The following is a 15,918-nucleotide window of genomic DNA, read 5'->3' as shown; positions in this document are numbered from 1 at the left end:
TGAATTCATCTGGGGCTACTGTAATGTAGATACCAAGATAGCTGAAGCCGTTTGCCAGCACTCTCACCTCACAGTCCCTGGGCATGACTGGTGGGGGGCCACTTAGAATAAATAGAACAGATTTGTTCCAGTTAATTGTGTAACCGGAATATCTCACAGATATTGAGTATCCTGGTTAATGAACGTCTTGGGCTGCCATATGTAGTAGGACATCATCAAAGTAGAGGGATATTTGGTCTTCCCAGTCATCCGTCCACCGGAGTCCACGTATTATCTGATCTCATCTTATCCAGGCTGTCAACGGTTCGGGTACAAGGGCGAAGAGGAGTGGGGACAAGGGGCACCTCTGTCTTGTTCCAGGTCCCAAGGGGAATGCATTGGATATTCCCCCGTTAACCACCGCTTGTGCCAGCGGTTTTGAGTATACAAATCAAACCCAGGATTGGATCTTGAGCCCAAACCTCATATGCTCAAGGACGGAAAAAAGGTATGGCCATTCCACCATGTCAAAGACCATGCGTGCATCGAGGGAGAGGATTGCAGCATCTTCATGAATCGTATGTCTACGACTCAGTAAACCGTGTAGGCGCCATAAGTTAAGTGCAGTGTTTCTTCCCGGCATGAATCCAGACTGGTGTCGATGTACCAGTTTAGTGAGATGGGGAGTCACTCTAATGGCCAAAGAATTTGGCCAGAATCTTGGCCTCTGCGTTAGGCGACGAGATAGGGTAATAAGATGTGCGTTCCTGGGCTGGTTTCCCTGGCTTGCGGATGGCCACTATTGTCGCCATTTGCTGGTCTCTGGGAAGCTCTTCTGATTCTAAGCTAGTCTCGTACATCTTCAATAAGTGTGAAGATCATTTTGTTGCTACTTTTTCATACAGCTCAATGGGGATATCATTTGGCCCCAAGGCCTTTCCAGATTGTATACTTTCTATAACTGCTACTATTTCATCTGCTGTGAAGTCATCCTCTAGTAATTGGGTTTCATTTGTTGTAAGCCTCGTAATACGGATATCTCTGAGAAATTCTGTAGCTTCCTCTGGTGTCACTGTAGCCACTGGGGTGTAGATTTACCTATAGTGGAATGCAAATGCATCCATTATCGTTTGTGGATCCTTAATGATCTCTCTGGTATCACTGGGGAGTTCTGCCACCCCACGGTCCGCTCACTCCCGTCTATCTAGCAAGGCAAGAAGTTTGCCTGCTTTATCTCCTACCTCGTATACTTAATGTCACGTAGATGCTAGCTTGGCTTTTGACCCTCCTACATATGTTCTTTATACTCCTGCTTTTTTGTATTGAGGCAATTCGTGTTATGCTCAGAGGAGTCCTTTGAGTGTACGGTTACTAGCTGGCGTACTTCTTGCTCTAGAGCTTTTGTTATTTATTTCTTTTCTTTATCATTGGTCGTAATAAGGGACATTGCGTGTTCCCTTATGACTGGTTTATAGGCTTCCCATAGGACCAGAGGAGAGGAGACCAAGTGCTCGTTCTCTTTGAAATACTGCTGGGTGGTTGTAATCAAACATTTCAGAATTTTGTGGCTCTTTAAATATCCTGGATATATCGGGAATATATGACGTTGGACTGGAGTATTCAAATTATAGTTAACAAGGAGTGAGGAGTGATCCGATATTCCCCTGGCCAGGTGACTTACCTTGCTGAATCTCCACAAGCTATCTGCTAGTGTGAACACATAGTCTATCCTGGATAGGCTGTTGAGTGCGCTCAAGTGAAATGTATATTGTTGTGTCTTGCGAAATCGGGAACGTCACATGTCTACTAAGCCCAGCACTCCCAGAAAGTCAGTGAGTCTGTATTGCATGTGGTGCTGCTGTCCAGGGGGCATTCGGGCCATAGCGCCATCAAGACTAGCATTGAAGATGCCCCCTTTTATTAGCTCACCTTCCAGGAGTTTAAGAATTAATGCGCTCAGTGCCAGCATTGTTATCGTGTGGAGGGCTGGGGGGATGTACACAGTGACTATATTGATTGTACGTGCTTCCAATTGGGTGGATATGGCCGCAAATCATCCCTGATTTTCTATCCAAGTTCGGTGAACAATGAGTGGGAATTGTTTACTAACCAGGACCCCCACCCCTCATGACCCCTTTGTAAACCCTTCTTTCTAGCTCGTATCATTTCCTCTCACCCTTTCTCTTCCTTTCTCTTCGAGACAGTCATCATGCTCCTAGGCTGGGCGAATGTACATGAAATGTTAGTTGTCCTTGTATGAATATAAATAATAAGAAATACAAGCATGTATACATTGTTCATGTCTTGAGCGGTTTTAACTGGAAAATATAACTGTACTGTATTTTGTTTTCTCCATTTGTGTATTTGTAAGCATGTCTCCCTGATATCAACTAGCATGTTGAACCAATCGTTAGGCGGTATATCATATATTTGTAATTATTCACTGGCACTTGAATTTTGGCAAACTATTCTTAGCATTTTCACCTGTTTAGCATAAAAAGACAAAATTGTAAAGACTTTTTACATTTTCTTACAGCACCATGACGGTAAAGTCCTGAGGAAGACACGGCTTATGTGTCGAAACGCGTAGACAGGAAACCATCCATTATTTTATATCATAGTCTTTTCTACCAATGAATGCATATGTGATAATGCAAAAATGTTTTATCAAGTCTCATCAATGATTTAATGATTTTATCAAATGTTGTTTTTTTATGAGATTAAAATGTACTCTATATGCTAAAGCAGTTGCATACCATTATTAAATGTGGTTTTTTTGCCATTTAATGTGCGCCAGTAGTTAGTTTGTTTGCCTGGGTGCGTTAATTCACACACAATGTTTACCCTGACCCAGGAATTTGATCGAAATCAGGGGGTCCTTGTTTTTCACACATTGTAAACCCTGGGTGTGCCACTAAACGAAAGCCCCACCTGTCAAGAACTTTACATGTTGTTCCTACCAAGTGGGTCTCCTGAAGTAGGGCCACCGCTGGTGCTTACCGTTTAGGATATTGTGGGAGAAGCCCACCTCTTTAGATTGTCTCTAAGGCTTTTCACATTCCATGTAAAAATCGGTAGGTGTTGATCACCCGAAGGGTGCACCATCAGTGTAGGTGTGGTGTGGTTAACCAGCGTTGTCAAGTGAGTCATTTGGTTTGTCTGTATGGGTATGTTGGACATGATTTCAAATTCGTAACCTTAAGTGATAGGCATCCAGTCGTATCATGTACAGTGTAAAACAGGCTTAATAATGTAAACTATAAATATATCTCCCTACCACCGCCCCTCCCCCCTCCCAGTCTCCCTGCATTATGGATTCTGAACTACACGCCTACCCAACAGTGCAGAGCACAAGTTACCCATTGCCTGAAACCTCTGTGGGGGTAGCATGTCAATGGTCCCCTTATGTCCCCCTCGTGTCTTTAGCTAGTATGTATGGTTGGAGAAATCAGCAAAACCCAGTCTATACATTAGTTCAGATCAAATCCCTTTAAGGACTCTGGGACAGTGCCGGGTATCCTAAGCCCTTGAGCTGTCGCAGTCACTTCCAAACCATGCTACCACTGAGACCGTTGTGTCTTGTCTCCGCTTTGTGGGAACCCTGTCGTGGCAGAGGTTCGCCGTTCCTTTACTCTGTGTCCCGAGATGGGAGAATCTTCATTCCGACCCACCCGGGTAGCCTTGGCGGTTCTGTGGTCTGTCATCTCTGATTGCTCTTTAGCCCAAGCAAACTTATCCAGCTTTGTCTGGTGTGTAGTGCGTTGGCTTCTTCTCTCCAACATTCCAGGCGTGTGCTGCTCTGCACCGTGAAAAGTAAGTTGCTGGTAGTAATCACTGCTGCCTGAGTGATATGTCACCCCACGCGGCCATTCAGTTTTCCTACACTTGTTTGATAGTGCACTCACCTGTGTATCTTGGAGGATGGTAGGGGAGGGTTTTGCACTAGGACCTGCCTCAGATGTGCACGCACTTCGGGACACCTGAAGTGCCACTGTGGTACTATTTCCTGTTTGCCGTACATAAATGTGGTACTTCAATGCGCCTAAACTTGGGCCATGCCTCGATTCTGGCAGGTTAGTACTTATTCTGTGTCATACATCACAGCCTGCCGTTAGGGTTCTTGCAGGGCCAGCTTGTTCCTTTCCCTTTGCTTGATTCATCTTTGTGGCGTAGATACAGTTAATTCATGCAGCAGAGGACCACCGGCAATCACCACATGGGTCCACCTCCCGATCGCCTCTGCCCATGTCTTCTTCTTTCCGCCCTTCCCTCTGAAGCCGGGGCGTTGCGGTGCTCTGTCTTGGCCCTGGTGAAGTCATGCCAGTGAGCGCTGTCCTAGTCTTGCTTACGGCCTCAGCTTTCAGTTTTACCCAAGGCCGTGTCTATGAGGGCAGTTCAAACTGGTGCGAGCAGGCTATACAAAGGCACCGGCTTCACTCCAACTCTCCGGAGCCAGTCCATTGCACCAACGCCGCTGGAAGCTCTTAATCACCTCCCGGGAGAGCCAGCCAATCCTCTGGACCGGCTGCCCTTCTGGTACTCGATGCCCCGTTCCAAATCTTAGAGTAGGCCGTGCTCATACGCTGCAATGTACCCGTCCGTTCCGTCACTGATTTTTGAATTTGGCTTGTTCAACCTGTCCCTGGTCGAGTCTGATCCCTCCTCCTGAGGTTTTTCTGTTTTGCCAGCGGATTATTGTTTGGATTTATAGGGGTATAGTATGGAAAGATCTAGGGCTACTCTAGGAGGTGGCATTACCTCTGGCTGCAGGCCACGCCCCGTCAAATGACATCATTGATGACTTCACAGATGATATCACTGATGACACTATCCAATGAGTTTGCTAGTTTTTTTCATAGTTTGCTGAGAGGCGGGTAACTACTATATTACTTTTCTACCTAATCTTGTACAGCCTATGACCAGCTAATGGTGCAAGTGTTGACAAAACAAGTGCACTCTTAATGCATCAAAGGTGTGTTGAGGTATTGAGCATGTCATAAACCTTTGTATTGAAGAGCAGGTGACAGTTGATGACTTGTGCTCAGCATACTCCACACAAGTTTTTTGGTTCCGCAGAAAAAAGTTCCAATATGGCGAAGACGCTCTGTAGTAGACACTAAGAGGCCTATTTTGAGTCTGGCGATCCGAGGACCACCAGACTCTTGGTGGCACAGTGGTGCCGGTCTTGCAAATACCCCATTCTTACCCTTTTGGTCGTGATGCCTTCAAACTGCTTTCTGCGCCAGGGAACCCGCAGTTTACTGGCAGTGGCGGGCCAGTCCAGAGGCACATATATGCTTGGCGAGACAACAGTGGTCCCACCACGCATATTACGACTTTCATCACCACCAATGTTTTCATGGATTTCTTTCCTCCATGAACACAGTGTTGGTAAGGAAAGAAAGGTGCCTCACAACTTATGGATGCATACAGGGGGCACAACATGTGCCCCCCTATGTGCACGCAGAAAGGTTCCAGCACTGCATGGACTTTTTAACTCCATGCCTGCTTCCTTTGATGCTCCCATTGCGGTGCCTATTTTGTGGACACCACAGTGGGAACGCCAAAGAAAAAACTCACCAATGACTAAAAAATTCTTAATAGGTTAGGCCGTCTCCACACAGGTTTGGTGGGGCTGCGGCAAGGCAGTCCTGCCGCCCCACTGTCAAACTTATTATAGGGCCCTAAGTATTCTAAGCATCCTTGAGTTATTAAACAGAATCTTCTCAGCATGACAATTTCTACATAACATAACAGACTGTGTGAACTGGGTACTAACCTCTGGACATGTGCTTCTTTTTCTTCAGAGGATGGGCTATCTGTAAAATTTTGACCATATTCTGAAGTCTGAAGGTAGTATATTATTTAGCACCTTCAGAACTTGGTCATTTTAAGTGAATAGTTTCTTTTTCACAAGTGTAGTATAGAATGTACGCTGTTCTTAGTATATACTTCTTAATACTCTATGGTGTATTTCTAATGAGAGACTCACTGTTTGAATACAGTGTGGTGCAGAGTAAACTCTCTACCTAGAATGAATAGTGTGTACAGTACCCACTTCTCTAGTCATATTAACTTCATTTCTCAATGTAGGTTTGGTGACTGTCGAGGTTTACTACAGATAGAAGCTGTCTATAGCAGAAGATTCACTTTGGAACAGACATTCAGTATTTTTAGGTACTTGGCTTTCTCTGAACAGTTGTGTACAAATTGAACACGGTATTGCATGAGGCTTTCCCATATATCTGTGTTAATTGTTAATGTGAACTACGCTATACATAAAGTGTATAGTATAATGTCAACATTGCACATAACACATGTTTTCTACACCTAAGTAATTACTATCTGTGATGGCTTTAAGGATGTCTCATATTTTTCTGGAATATTTTGTACTTACTTTCAGGCCTCTAAAGTCATTCTAATTTATAGAGCAATGCATGCAAAAACTAAGCTTGGATGATGCCATAAGGGATATTCATCAGTGATGTCATCAATGATTTCCTTTGGGAGGCCATAAGTTATGTCATAAATGATGCATTGATGCAAGTTATAGGTATGTCTGCTAACTATAAGTGCTGAATTTCTGTGTTTTTTTAGTTCAAAATATTAATGTTGTCACTGACATATTCACCTAACTATAATTTTACTTTTACTTTTGGTTTTCTCAGAGGCTTTCTAAGGATTTTTTAAAACTAAATACAACTTTTGATCACACCTAACTATAATGTTCCATGAACATTTGTTTTTGTCAGTGAATTTCTAGTTTTTTTAATGTAACGTATTATTTTATTACCAAACGTAAAGCCAATCCCACACAGCATATGTCCTTGGGCCGTTCACCGCGAGGGGTTGGCCACAGGGCCTTATTTTTTTTTAAAGGGGAAGGCACAAACGGGACCAGACCCTGAGCCTCATTAAGCCAATTAGGCCCTGAGTAACCCAGGGCCTTATGTGTTTTAAAGGGGAAAGGGTCATATGACAAAACTCCCTGAACCTAATTATGTCCTGTGGATCCCATCCCATGTCCTTTTTTTAAAGGAGATGGGAGGCCACTGGGCTCCCCTACCTGAGCCTCATTAGGCTCTGGGGACCCCATCCCCCAGGGCTGTATGTTTTTTTAAACAAGAGGGGGACCAAGGGTCCCACCTACTCAAGCCTTATTAGGCCCTTGGAACCCATCTCCCAGTGCTGTTTTTGTTTAAAGGGGATGGGGGCTGCCAACATCAACAAATGTATTATGTGTGATACAGAATTTCTGATATATGTTCTGGAATGTGAGTTCCAGATACAATTGTGGGAAGTACTGTTCATGAAGTCAAAGTTTTCATTTTACAGCATACCATGACCATAAGAAACCAAGATAACAACTATCCCATGGCCAGGATTTTGGGGATACACACCAGGGTAATGTCAGTCGCCAATGGCACTACTACATTAAACACATTAAAGTAAACCCACAAAGAGGAAACAGAGAACTTGAACTTCACAGATTCGAATCAAGAATGATTATCCTCTTAGGCACTAATAAACCCTGGGAGCATAAGGTGGATGCTGAACTACATGTACATATTTAAATTGGCCATTTCTCACAGAATATTTGCATTAGTGTGGCAATTATGCACCATTAATTGACAGACATCTATATGTGCAGACATCTTTGTATGTTTGATAACAATTGGTAGAAAACTGAGTTTTTTATTAGATGTTCCAATGCTCTACCCTTATCAATTGTTGGATCATATTGTCTTTGTGCTATGACATGTCAATGTTAGATAATACTTTTCTTAATGTCTTTTTATTATTACTGTTAGTCACTAGGATATTGCAGGGTTTCACTTTTGTTCCTTCTAGTTTTAATCCTTGTGACATTTTACTGTTTGGATTTAGCCCCCACTGGTAATCTTGGTGGTTATTTATGTTGAACTTTAATTACTATATATTGCCAGATTAATATGACACACCCATGCTGAACCAGGATGGTTCTATATTTCTACATTTAATATTATTTGCATAAGTACATGACAAGTGACTTTTTTATTGGGGATTAATTACACTGATCTGATTGTCCAAAGTTATTATTAACCAATAGCACCTTAGTGTCTTTGTGTAATGTGGATATGACCTTTAGGCCTCTTTGGGTGGTCTCCCCCTTTGAGTTTGATATATGTAGACTTTATGTGTGAGATAGTTGTGCAGTTATGTATGTCCAATCCAAAATCATTTGAGTGTTATCAACAACACAAACTGAAATCATGTATTTGCACATTCATTATGTTGACATCCTGCATTTACTTGATCATGCATCTTTATGTGTAGATACATGTCAAATTTGTGTATATATATATGTGGATACACTATGTTTATAAAAGGCAATTTTACGATTATTTAAGTCCACGTTAGAACTTATCTTAATTCTAGCTGTTTTATGTATCTTGTGTACTTCTGCATTATTTGTACATCCATATATAGAATCCCATTTTGTAATATTTAGGTTAACTGATTATTCATACACCTAACTTCAAGATTTTCAACTAATGTGTGATTTGCACAATATACAGGGCAGTTTTGAACTCCTGGATTAACATGACATACTGGAAAGTTCATATGATTTATGATATTTTTCATCTGCACTCATTATCATGCCCAAGAATCAGGACAGCTAAATCATCAATGGGGCAGAAATGAGGAACATTACACTCCAACATGAAACTGTGGTTTTTCTGGTGTGCGGATACTTTATTTTCTATTGTCTACTTTTATTTACCAGATTTTTTATGATTTGTGCATTGAAGTTATCATAAATTTATATAATAATATAAAAATGTTTATGTGTCACTTGAAAACATGAATGGATAGGACTTTGCAGCATACATGCTTGTTCATTAAATATGTACAACGAAACAATTGCAAATACTGCTCAAATATTTTCTCAAAGAACAAAAAAGCGGAGCACCTCATTCTCAACTTCATAGACCACTCTTTCAGTCTGAAATGTATCTCAAAAATATTTTTATTTATTTGAAGAATTTTTTTTTAGTTATTTCTTTTTCTTTTAAACATCCAACATTGATATGTCACAAACTAAAGTGATTGTTTTTATAAATTGTGGTAAAGAGGGGGAGGAAAATCCAATAATTGAAGAAAAATAGTGAATATGTACATTGGGGTGTTAAAAGGGCTGTGCAAACGATACAACAATAGACAACCTAAACAGTTTAGATTCAAAGACTCATTCATCAAAATCATACGCCATCAATTATACCACATATATTCAAAAATGACAAACAAAATGGTGAGGGGGGAAAGAGAGGATAGTTTGAAGTATGAGCAAGTAAAATTGGGAATAAAATCCCTGAATCATATAATTTCACAATCCAGGGTTCAAAGGGAAAATAAGATATTATTCTTATGATCACCCTAAGTGGTTAGGCCATCTTATACTTTATATTTACAACCAGAATTGGCCTAAAGAAGCTGGGAAAATACATTTCTCTTTTGGAAGACACTAAGTCACAGAATCAAAATACAATAAAGTCAATACAATGAGGTCATAAGGTCAATACAAAAAGTTTGACACGTTTCGAATCCCTTTAGTTCATGGGACTCTCTTCAGGACCAAGACAGATATAATCTGTTGGGCTTTCTTGAATCTTTATCTGCGATGAAATTAAATGGGACGATTGTTACTCCTATTAATCAATCTGTTTGTCAAGTGCAGTTCGGTGGGAGAAGGTTCTGCTCTTCTACCTTGTTTTTTGTTTGTGTTTCCGTCAGTGCTTTTGTTTCCGTATTCCCGTTCAGCAATTCTTTTAAATATGAGCAGGGGTATAATTAGAACAATGTCAACATGTACATTATTGCATATGCATTGTGTTTACCATGGGGGGATATACCTTGAACTGTTCTAGCGGTTAAACAGGGGGAAGAAGAAAAAAGAATAAAGGACTGTATATAAATCATATGAGTGAGTGGATCAGGGTTGCCCACTTGTAGGCATAAGCTGCAATGCATTGGTGTAGTAGCATTTTGGCACAGCTACATGATGGACAAATAAAGCACATAAGAGAATTTAAATATCCTGCTTTGCCTGTGTTGTTTGTGTGAATTCTGTCAAAAGGGTGCAGCTGGATCGATGATTGGGGAGAGCAGTAATTTGGATCTACAAAAAAAATACCTTAAGCCTCAATAAAACAATGAAGAGAACCCGACTGTGTTGGGACCTGTTTGTTATTGGGAGCGGTGTGCTGAGTCATATATATTAGCTAACTAACAAGTTGCTTCCATGATTTATTAAACACAAGAACAGTGTCCCTCACCTCAGCCACAGTTCAGATATATAATCCATAAACTCCATAGGTTGCTCATCCAGGTGCAGTGGTACTGTCACAATGCCGAACACACTACCTTAAAATCACACTCCATATCTGCTACAAATCAATGTCTCTGAATGCGGTGGTTCTGGCAGGAGTCCCCATATGTCCATTGCAAAGTTCCATCAAATTGCCCCTGAACACTTGTTGGGTGGATTCGCCATTCATGAGGAAGGACTGACATTGCATATTCCAAATAAAAACTTCTCGGGCACAGGGAAATCACAGGAACTCACAAGCATGTCTTGAATCATATCCATCATTTATTTAGTGACAGTGTTTGGGCCCACACGCCTTTATCAGTTGCTGCAACAGAAAATAAATATGGTTGGATATCATGCTTTTAAATCTATTCAATGATGCTCCTACTGGAGGGGAGCAGTGGGCAATGAGAGGACTGCACCATCTCAATATAATACCATTTTTGGGGCCACCAACTTGGGCGTACAAAACATATGTTCAGCATATCAGTGTACCGGCTACTTTACAAATGTTAATCCACTTTATAATATATTCGATATTCAACCTATAATAGATAATTGAAAGCAAGGCAGTATAGCATCATTCATTTCACCACAGACTGGCACAATACCTGAGGCCCCTTGAAAAATCGCACTCTGTACAAGTCGCTCGCCGCTCCCCGTAGGAACCATTCTTTTACAATCATTCACAGTCCTGACACAAGCACTCAATCCTGCGTGTTCGAATCAGTAAATTGCCAAGTTTCTTCCATGATTTGTTAATGCCAAGAACAGTGACCCTCACCTCAGTCGCATTTCAGATATATAATCATTAACATCCATGATTGCTCATCCCGATGTGGCGGTTCTGAACAACACTGAACTCTCATGCTACCTTGAAATCACACTCCATGATTGACATATGTCAATTTCACTGAATGTGGTGGTTCTGGCAGGCATCCCCATATGATATAATTACAAAAATATCCTCTACACGCCAGTATCTAATTCTTATTGCATTCCCCAAATATATGTGAAATTTTTTAATTTTTAATATTTTGTAGTGGTATATATAAGAAATATCTCTTACAAAAATTATTAAATAAATTAGTTTGTTTCAGAAGGACATAGGTGTTTGTCTTCTCTTTTTAAACCTTCTTTGCCTTTCTATGTCAATATACTTCATACATCAAGTGACACACATTCAACATCTTTTAAAAAACAATTAAAAACATCTACACAATGTACATATTATAAATACAATGCAAACTATCACGAAAGTTCAAATGCTAAAGAGCAAAAAGTTGTTGACGCGGCGTTTCGTTGGATGAAGTTCAATAGAACCACCTTCTTCAGGACTCTAATATTTGACAACAATCATCTATAAACAATATACATAAAATGTAGTTAATATACACTACACCTAACCACATATGCAGAGTTCAGTTTCACCCAAGGTGCACACACTGCCCCACATTCATCAACAATAACCATCATATTCCATTATGTATATGCTAGTATTCAAGGTATTTTCAATTTCCTTTAAATTGGACTATCACATGTCATTTTCTTTTTAAACTGACCAATGGGATATTAGTCCCCACTTATTCTTACATGTACAATTAGCTTCAGTACCTGTTTCATTGTTTATAATTGACACATGATCTGTGTTTTGCTTCTTAATTGGATACAATCCTAAACAAGGTAAACCAAACGTTTGTTAATCAATTTCTTTCAATCGTAGAAATGCTCCTAATTCATTCTATATCAGAGGTCTTCAAACTTTTGGAATGCGAGACCCCCCTGTCAAAAGTTTTCAGGCATGAGGACCCTCCTTCCAAAAATTTCTAGAACTTAGTACTCCTCATAATTAGGACTCCCTGTTTTCTGTTTTTACGGATTTTTATAGATAACTACAGACAGAAAACATTGTATATCCAGTCTGTAACTACTTTTAAAAGTGGAAAAATACAGATAATTGGCAACTTTTGGGTGACTCTCTATGGATATGCTGAGATTATTGACTTTCAGGCCAGTAGCGGTACACATTGCCAGCATAGGGAGTTATAAAGCTGAATGAGATTTGGTTACATTAATTGTTGCATTCTCAACAGGTATTTGTGCTATTATGCCAATTTGATGTTTGTAATATATTATTTTGGCAGCGTGATTTGCTAAAACACGACTAAAACATGAGTGCACCTCTATCAGTTAATTAAATGTGGAAATATACAAGTTATCACATCATCTGTTCACAAAACACAAAATAAATATGGATGAATACCAAGAAGATGGGCAAAAAATAAATATGGATAAATACAGACAGCAAGAGACTGGTTTGAGCAGAAAATGTTTCTCAGCAATTCTTTTTAAGCATGGCCCACTCTCCTACTACCCTCCTTTAGCCTCACTGCTGCAGGTGAAACCTGCCTCCTAGTCCTTACTTTCTCTATCTCAGGGTTGCTACCCTCAGAGATCAAGGCAACCACAGACAATGCAGTATCTATCTGTTTCTCAGGGTCCATGCCAATCACCACTGCTTCTGGCCCTGCCCAAGGTTTCATTCTGCCCCATCATTAAAAATTGGGACGCAAACCACCACCTGCTTACTCCTCACGGACAACCTCCATACTACCAGGGGGTGCTGTGGAGTAGACCAATAAGTTCCCGCCTCTTCAGGGTCACACCTTACCTTCTCCAGGGAACCACTTTGCATCCCTCTTTACTGAGAGGCCAGGCTCTGAAGCCAGCCTTAGAGTGCCGCAAAGAACCCTAGTTTGCATAGGGACGGTAAATTACACTATGCTACCAGGTCACTATGGATCTAGATCTCAGAATGAAGGCCAAACACCATGGTATTTATTTACTAAAGTATGCATTGGGGGGTGCATAACACTACCCAATAAAGCATACAGGCCAAGTAAGTAGATTGACAATAACTTTTGTGTAGCCTTTCAGCGTGCAAGCACCCTTACAAAACATTAGTAAAAGTGTATCTATGCATCCATTTTCAGGCTTTTATTTTTAAAAATTATTGTTATCAGGTGCAGCAATCCAACTGATCTTAAACATTGGAGGACTATAATTCACAGAAAGCAATACTTTGTTCAAACAAACAGGCAGTACAGGAAACAGTGTTCCTGTCTAGAGAGAGACCAGGTTCTACATGAAGTTTGAGGCAAATAAAACATTGTTCAATCCACCTGTTCGCCAGAAAACCATTAAAGTCAAAAACACGATTTTCCTGGTTAATATGTTGTATAATAATAGAAGGGGAGACCTTGTGGAATGGCAGTCCCACTGGAGGAGTGAGCGGGCAAGTCCCACCCAAGAGATCCCCAGTGTGGGAGAGACACTCCTTACACCAGAGGGAGACCTTATAGAACAAAGAGGGCAACACCCACCCAAGAGATACCCAGTGTGGGAGAGACACTCCTTATACCAGAGAGAGACCCTATGGAACAGAGAGCCCGACCCTGGCAGACCCACTGGAGGGGTGAGAGGGCAAGTCCCACCCAAGAGAACCCAAGTGTGGGAGAGACACTCCTTACACCAGAGGAAGTTATGGAACAGAGAGCTTGGCCCTGGCAGACCCACAGGAGGGGTGAGAGGGCAAGACCCACCCAAGAGAGCCCCAGTTTGGGAGAGACTCTTTACTCACAACAGAAGGAGACCTTGTGGCACAGAGAGCCAGGCCTTACCATGCCAGATGAAGGATAAGAGGGCAGGACCCACCGAGAGATCCCCGGTGTGGAAGACACCAGCGGGAGACCTTGTGGAATAGAGAGCCAGGCCCTGGCAGACCCACTGGAGGGGTCAGAGGGCAGAACTCACCTGAGAGAGCCCCAGTGTGGGAGAGACACTCCTTACTCAGATCAGAAGGATAGACCTTGTCTAAGACAGAGCTAGATCTTGACCACTGGAGGGGTGAGATGACAGGACCCACATGATTCTGATGGTGGGAAATCCACTAATATAGCGAAACAGAGAGTCATGCCTGCCCTGGACATGATGGCAGCGGGGGGAGTGGGAGGACAGGTGTAGAGAAAACAAAACCGTAAGTGAAGAAGCCACCTGAAGGAAATTAAGGGAGAGGAGATAGGAAGAGAGACAGGAAGTTCGACACAGAGGTAAGTGCGGAATACACCCCCCACCCTACCTGCATTGGACAATCTTCTAAACAGAAATACAGCGAAGGGACCACCAGGGCTCACTATGGTGGAAGCTGCAAATTTCACAGCATTATATGGGTGACGTCAGCAGCAGGACAAAAGTGAAAAAAAAGAAATGAGAATAAAAGACAAAGATGTGTGGAAGGAGAGATGAGGTTTTGAGCAGAGGATGGAAGAGAATGGGAATGTGTGAAAATGTTACTTTAACACAGAAACACAGTATCCGCTTATATACTAATAACATATTTAGTGAATGTTTAAATAGTCATAAAACACTGTTTATAGTTTTTGGTGATATCAAGCAAAGTATAAAAAGTCTCAAAGCACAGCCAAGGCAAATCAGCAGGCACCTGGCTGAACCTATGAGAAATGCTCTCCTGCCTGCGTTAACTATTCCAACCTCGTACTATTGGTTATCTGACTTACTTTAGCAGAGGAATCCCAAAGAAAGCAGTGAGGAAAGGGTAGGCGTGAATTTTTGGAGATAAGAATGTATGTGTGCATGTATGCTTGTGTGTGGGTCTGAGGGGTGAAAAGCCAGGGAATGGTGGAGGAGGTGGGGCAGAGGCATACCATGTTCCTGGCACAAAGGTAACTGGGTGCCAATGGTGGCTCTGTATAACGTGGTCAGCTGGAGACAACAGGGGTTTGGTTGGTGAGGGGAATCTTAGTACAGCCCCTCACATGCTCTTCAATACATGATGCCAGGTGGAGATGCTACTCCTTACTTTCTATACTAGGAAAAGATCTTGAGTGAGAATGTCAGTCTGAGTAAATGTCAGTTTGAGTGAGGGGTGGGAGGGGGAGGAGCAGGAGAGAGCAAAAGAAGCACAAGCACGATGATTGTGAGTGAGACCCCGGTGAATAACTTGAGTGAGTGTGAGGGGAGTGATAGGGATGAGATGTACTGTGTGAGAGAGGAGTGAGAGTGCAAGGGAACTATTTTCAGTTCTGAAAAGAACAATATCACTTATTTTGCCACTGGTTCTAGCAACATGCCCCATACTTAACGATCTCTCAAACAGTCCAATTGTGACCTCATTCCCTGCAGTCACTTTGTGCCTCCCATTTTTGCTTGGATTTACAGTAACATCTCCCTTAATCTACTACTGCTGACTTCGTAAGCCTAATTAGAAATGACTGACAGGCGCCCCGGAGAACAAACACGTCAGCTTGGATGAGCTTTACTGACACCGAAGGGAGAAGGGCGGGAACTTAACAAAGGCGCAGATGTTAACACTGAATGGGCCCTACATTTTTTAATGTCTATATTTCTTTAAACTGATTGGGTTAGTTTACTGTCCTCACTGGTGTTGCATGCTAGCAGTTTTCGCTGGTACAGACTAGAGAAACCAACCGAAGCTCCGGTTGCCGAGGAAACCAGCAAAAGGCCACAAGGTCGTATTTTAAATGCAGCCACGAAGAAGAAGCACGAAA

The sequence above is a fragment of the Lissotriton vulgaris genome, chromosome 6, assembly GCF_964263255.1.
Source record: "Lissotriton vulgaris chromosome 6, aLisVul1.2, whole genome shotgun sequence".
Classification (NCBI taxonomy): domain Eukaryota; kingdom Metazoa; phylum Chordata; class Amphibia; order Caudata; family Salamandridae; genus Lissotriton; species Lissotriton vulgaris.
Note: the sequence above shows the minus strand (reverse complement) of the source record.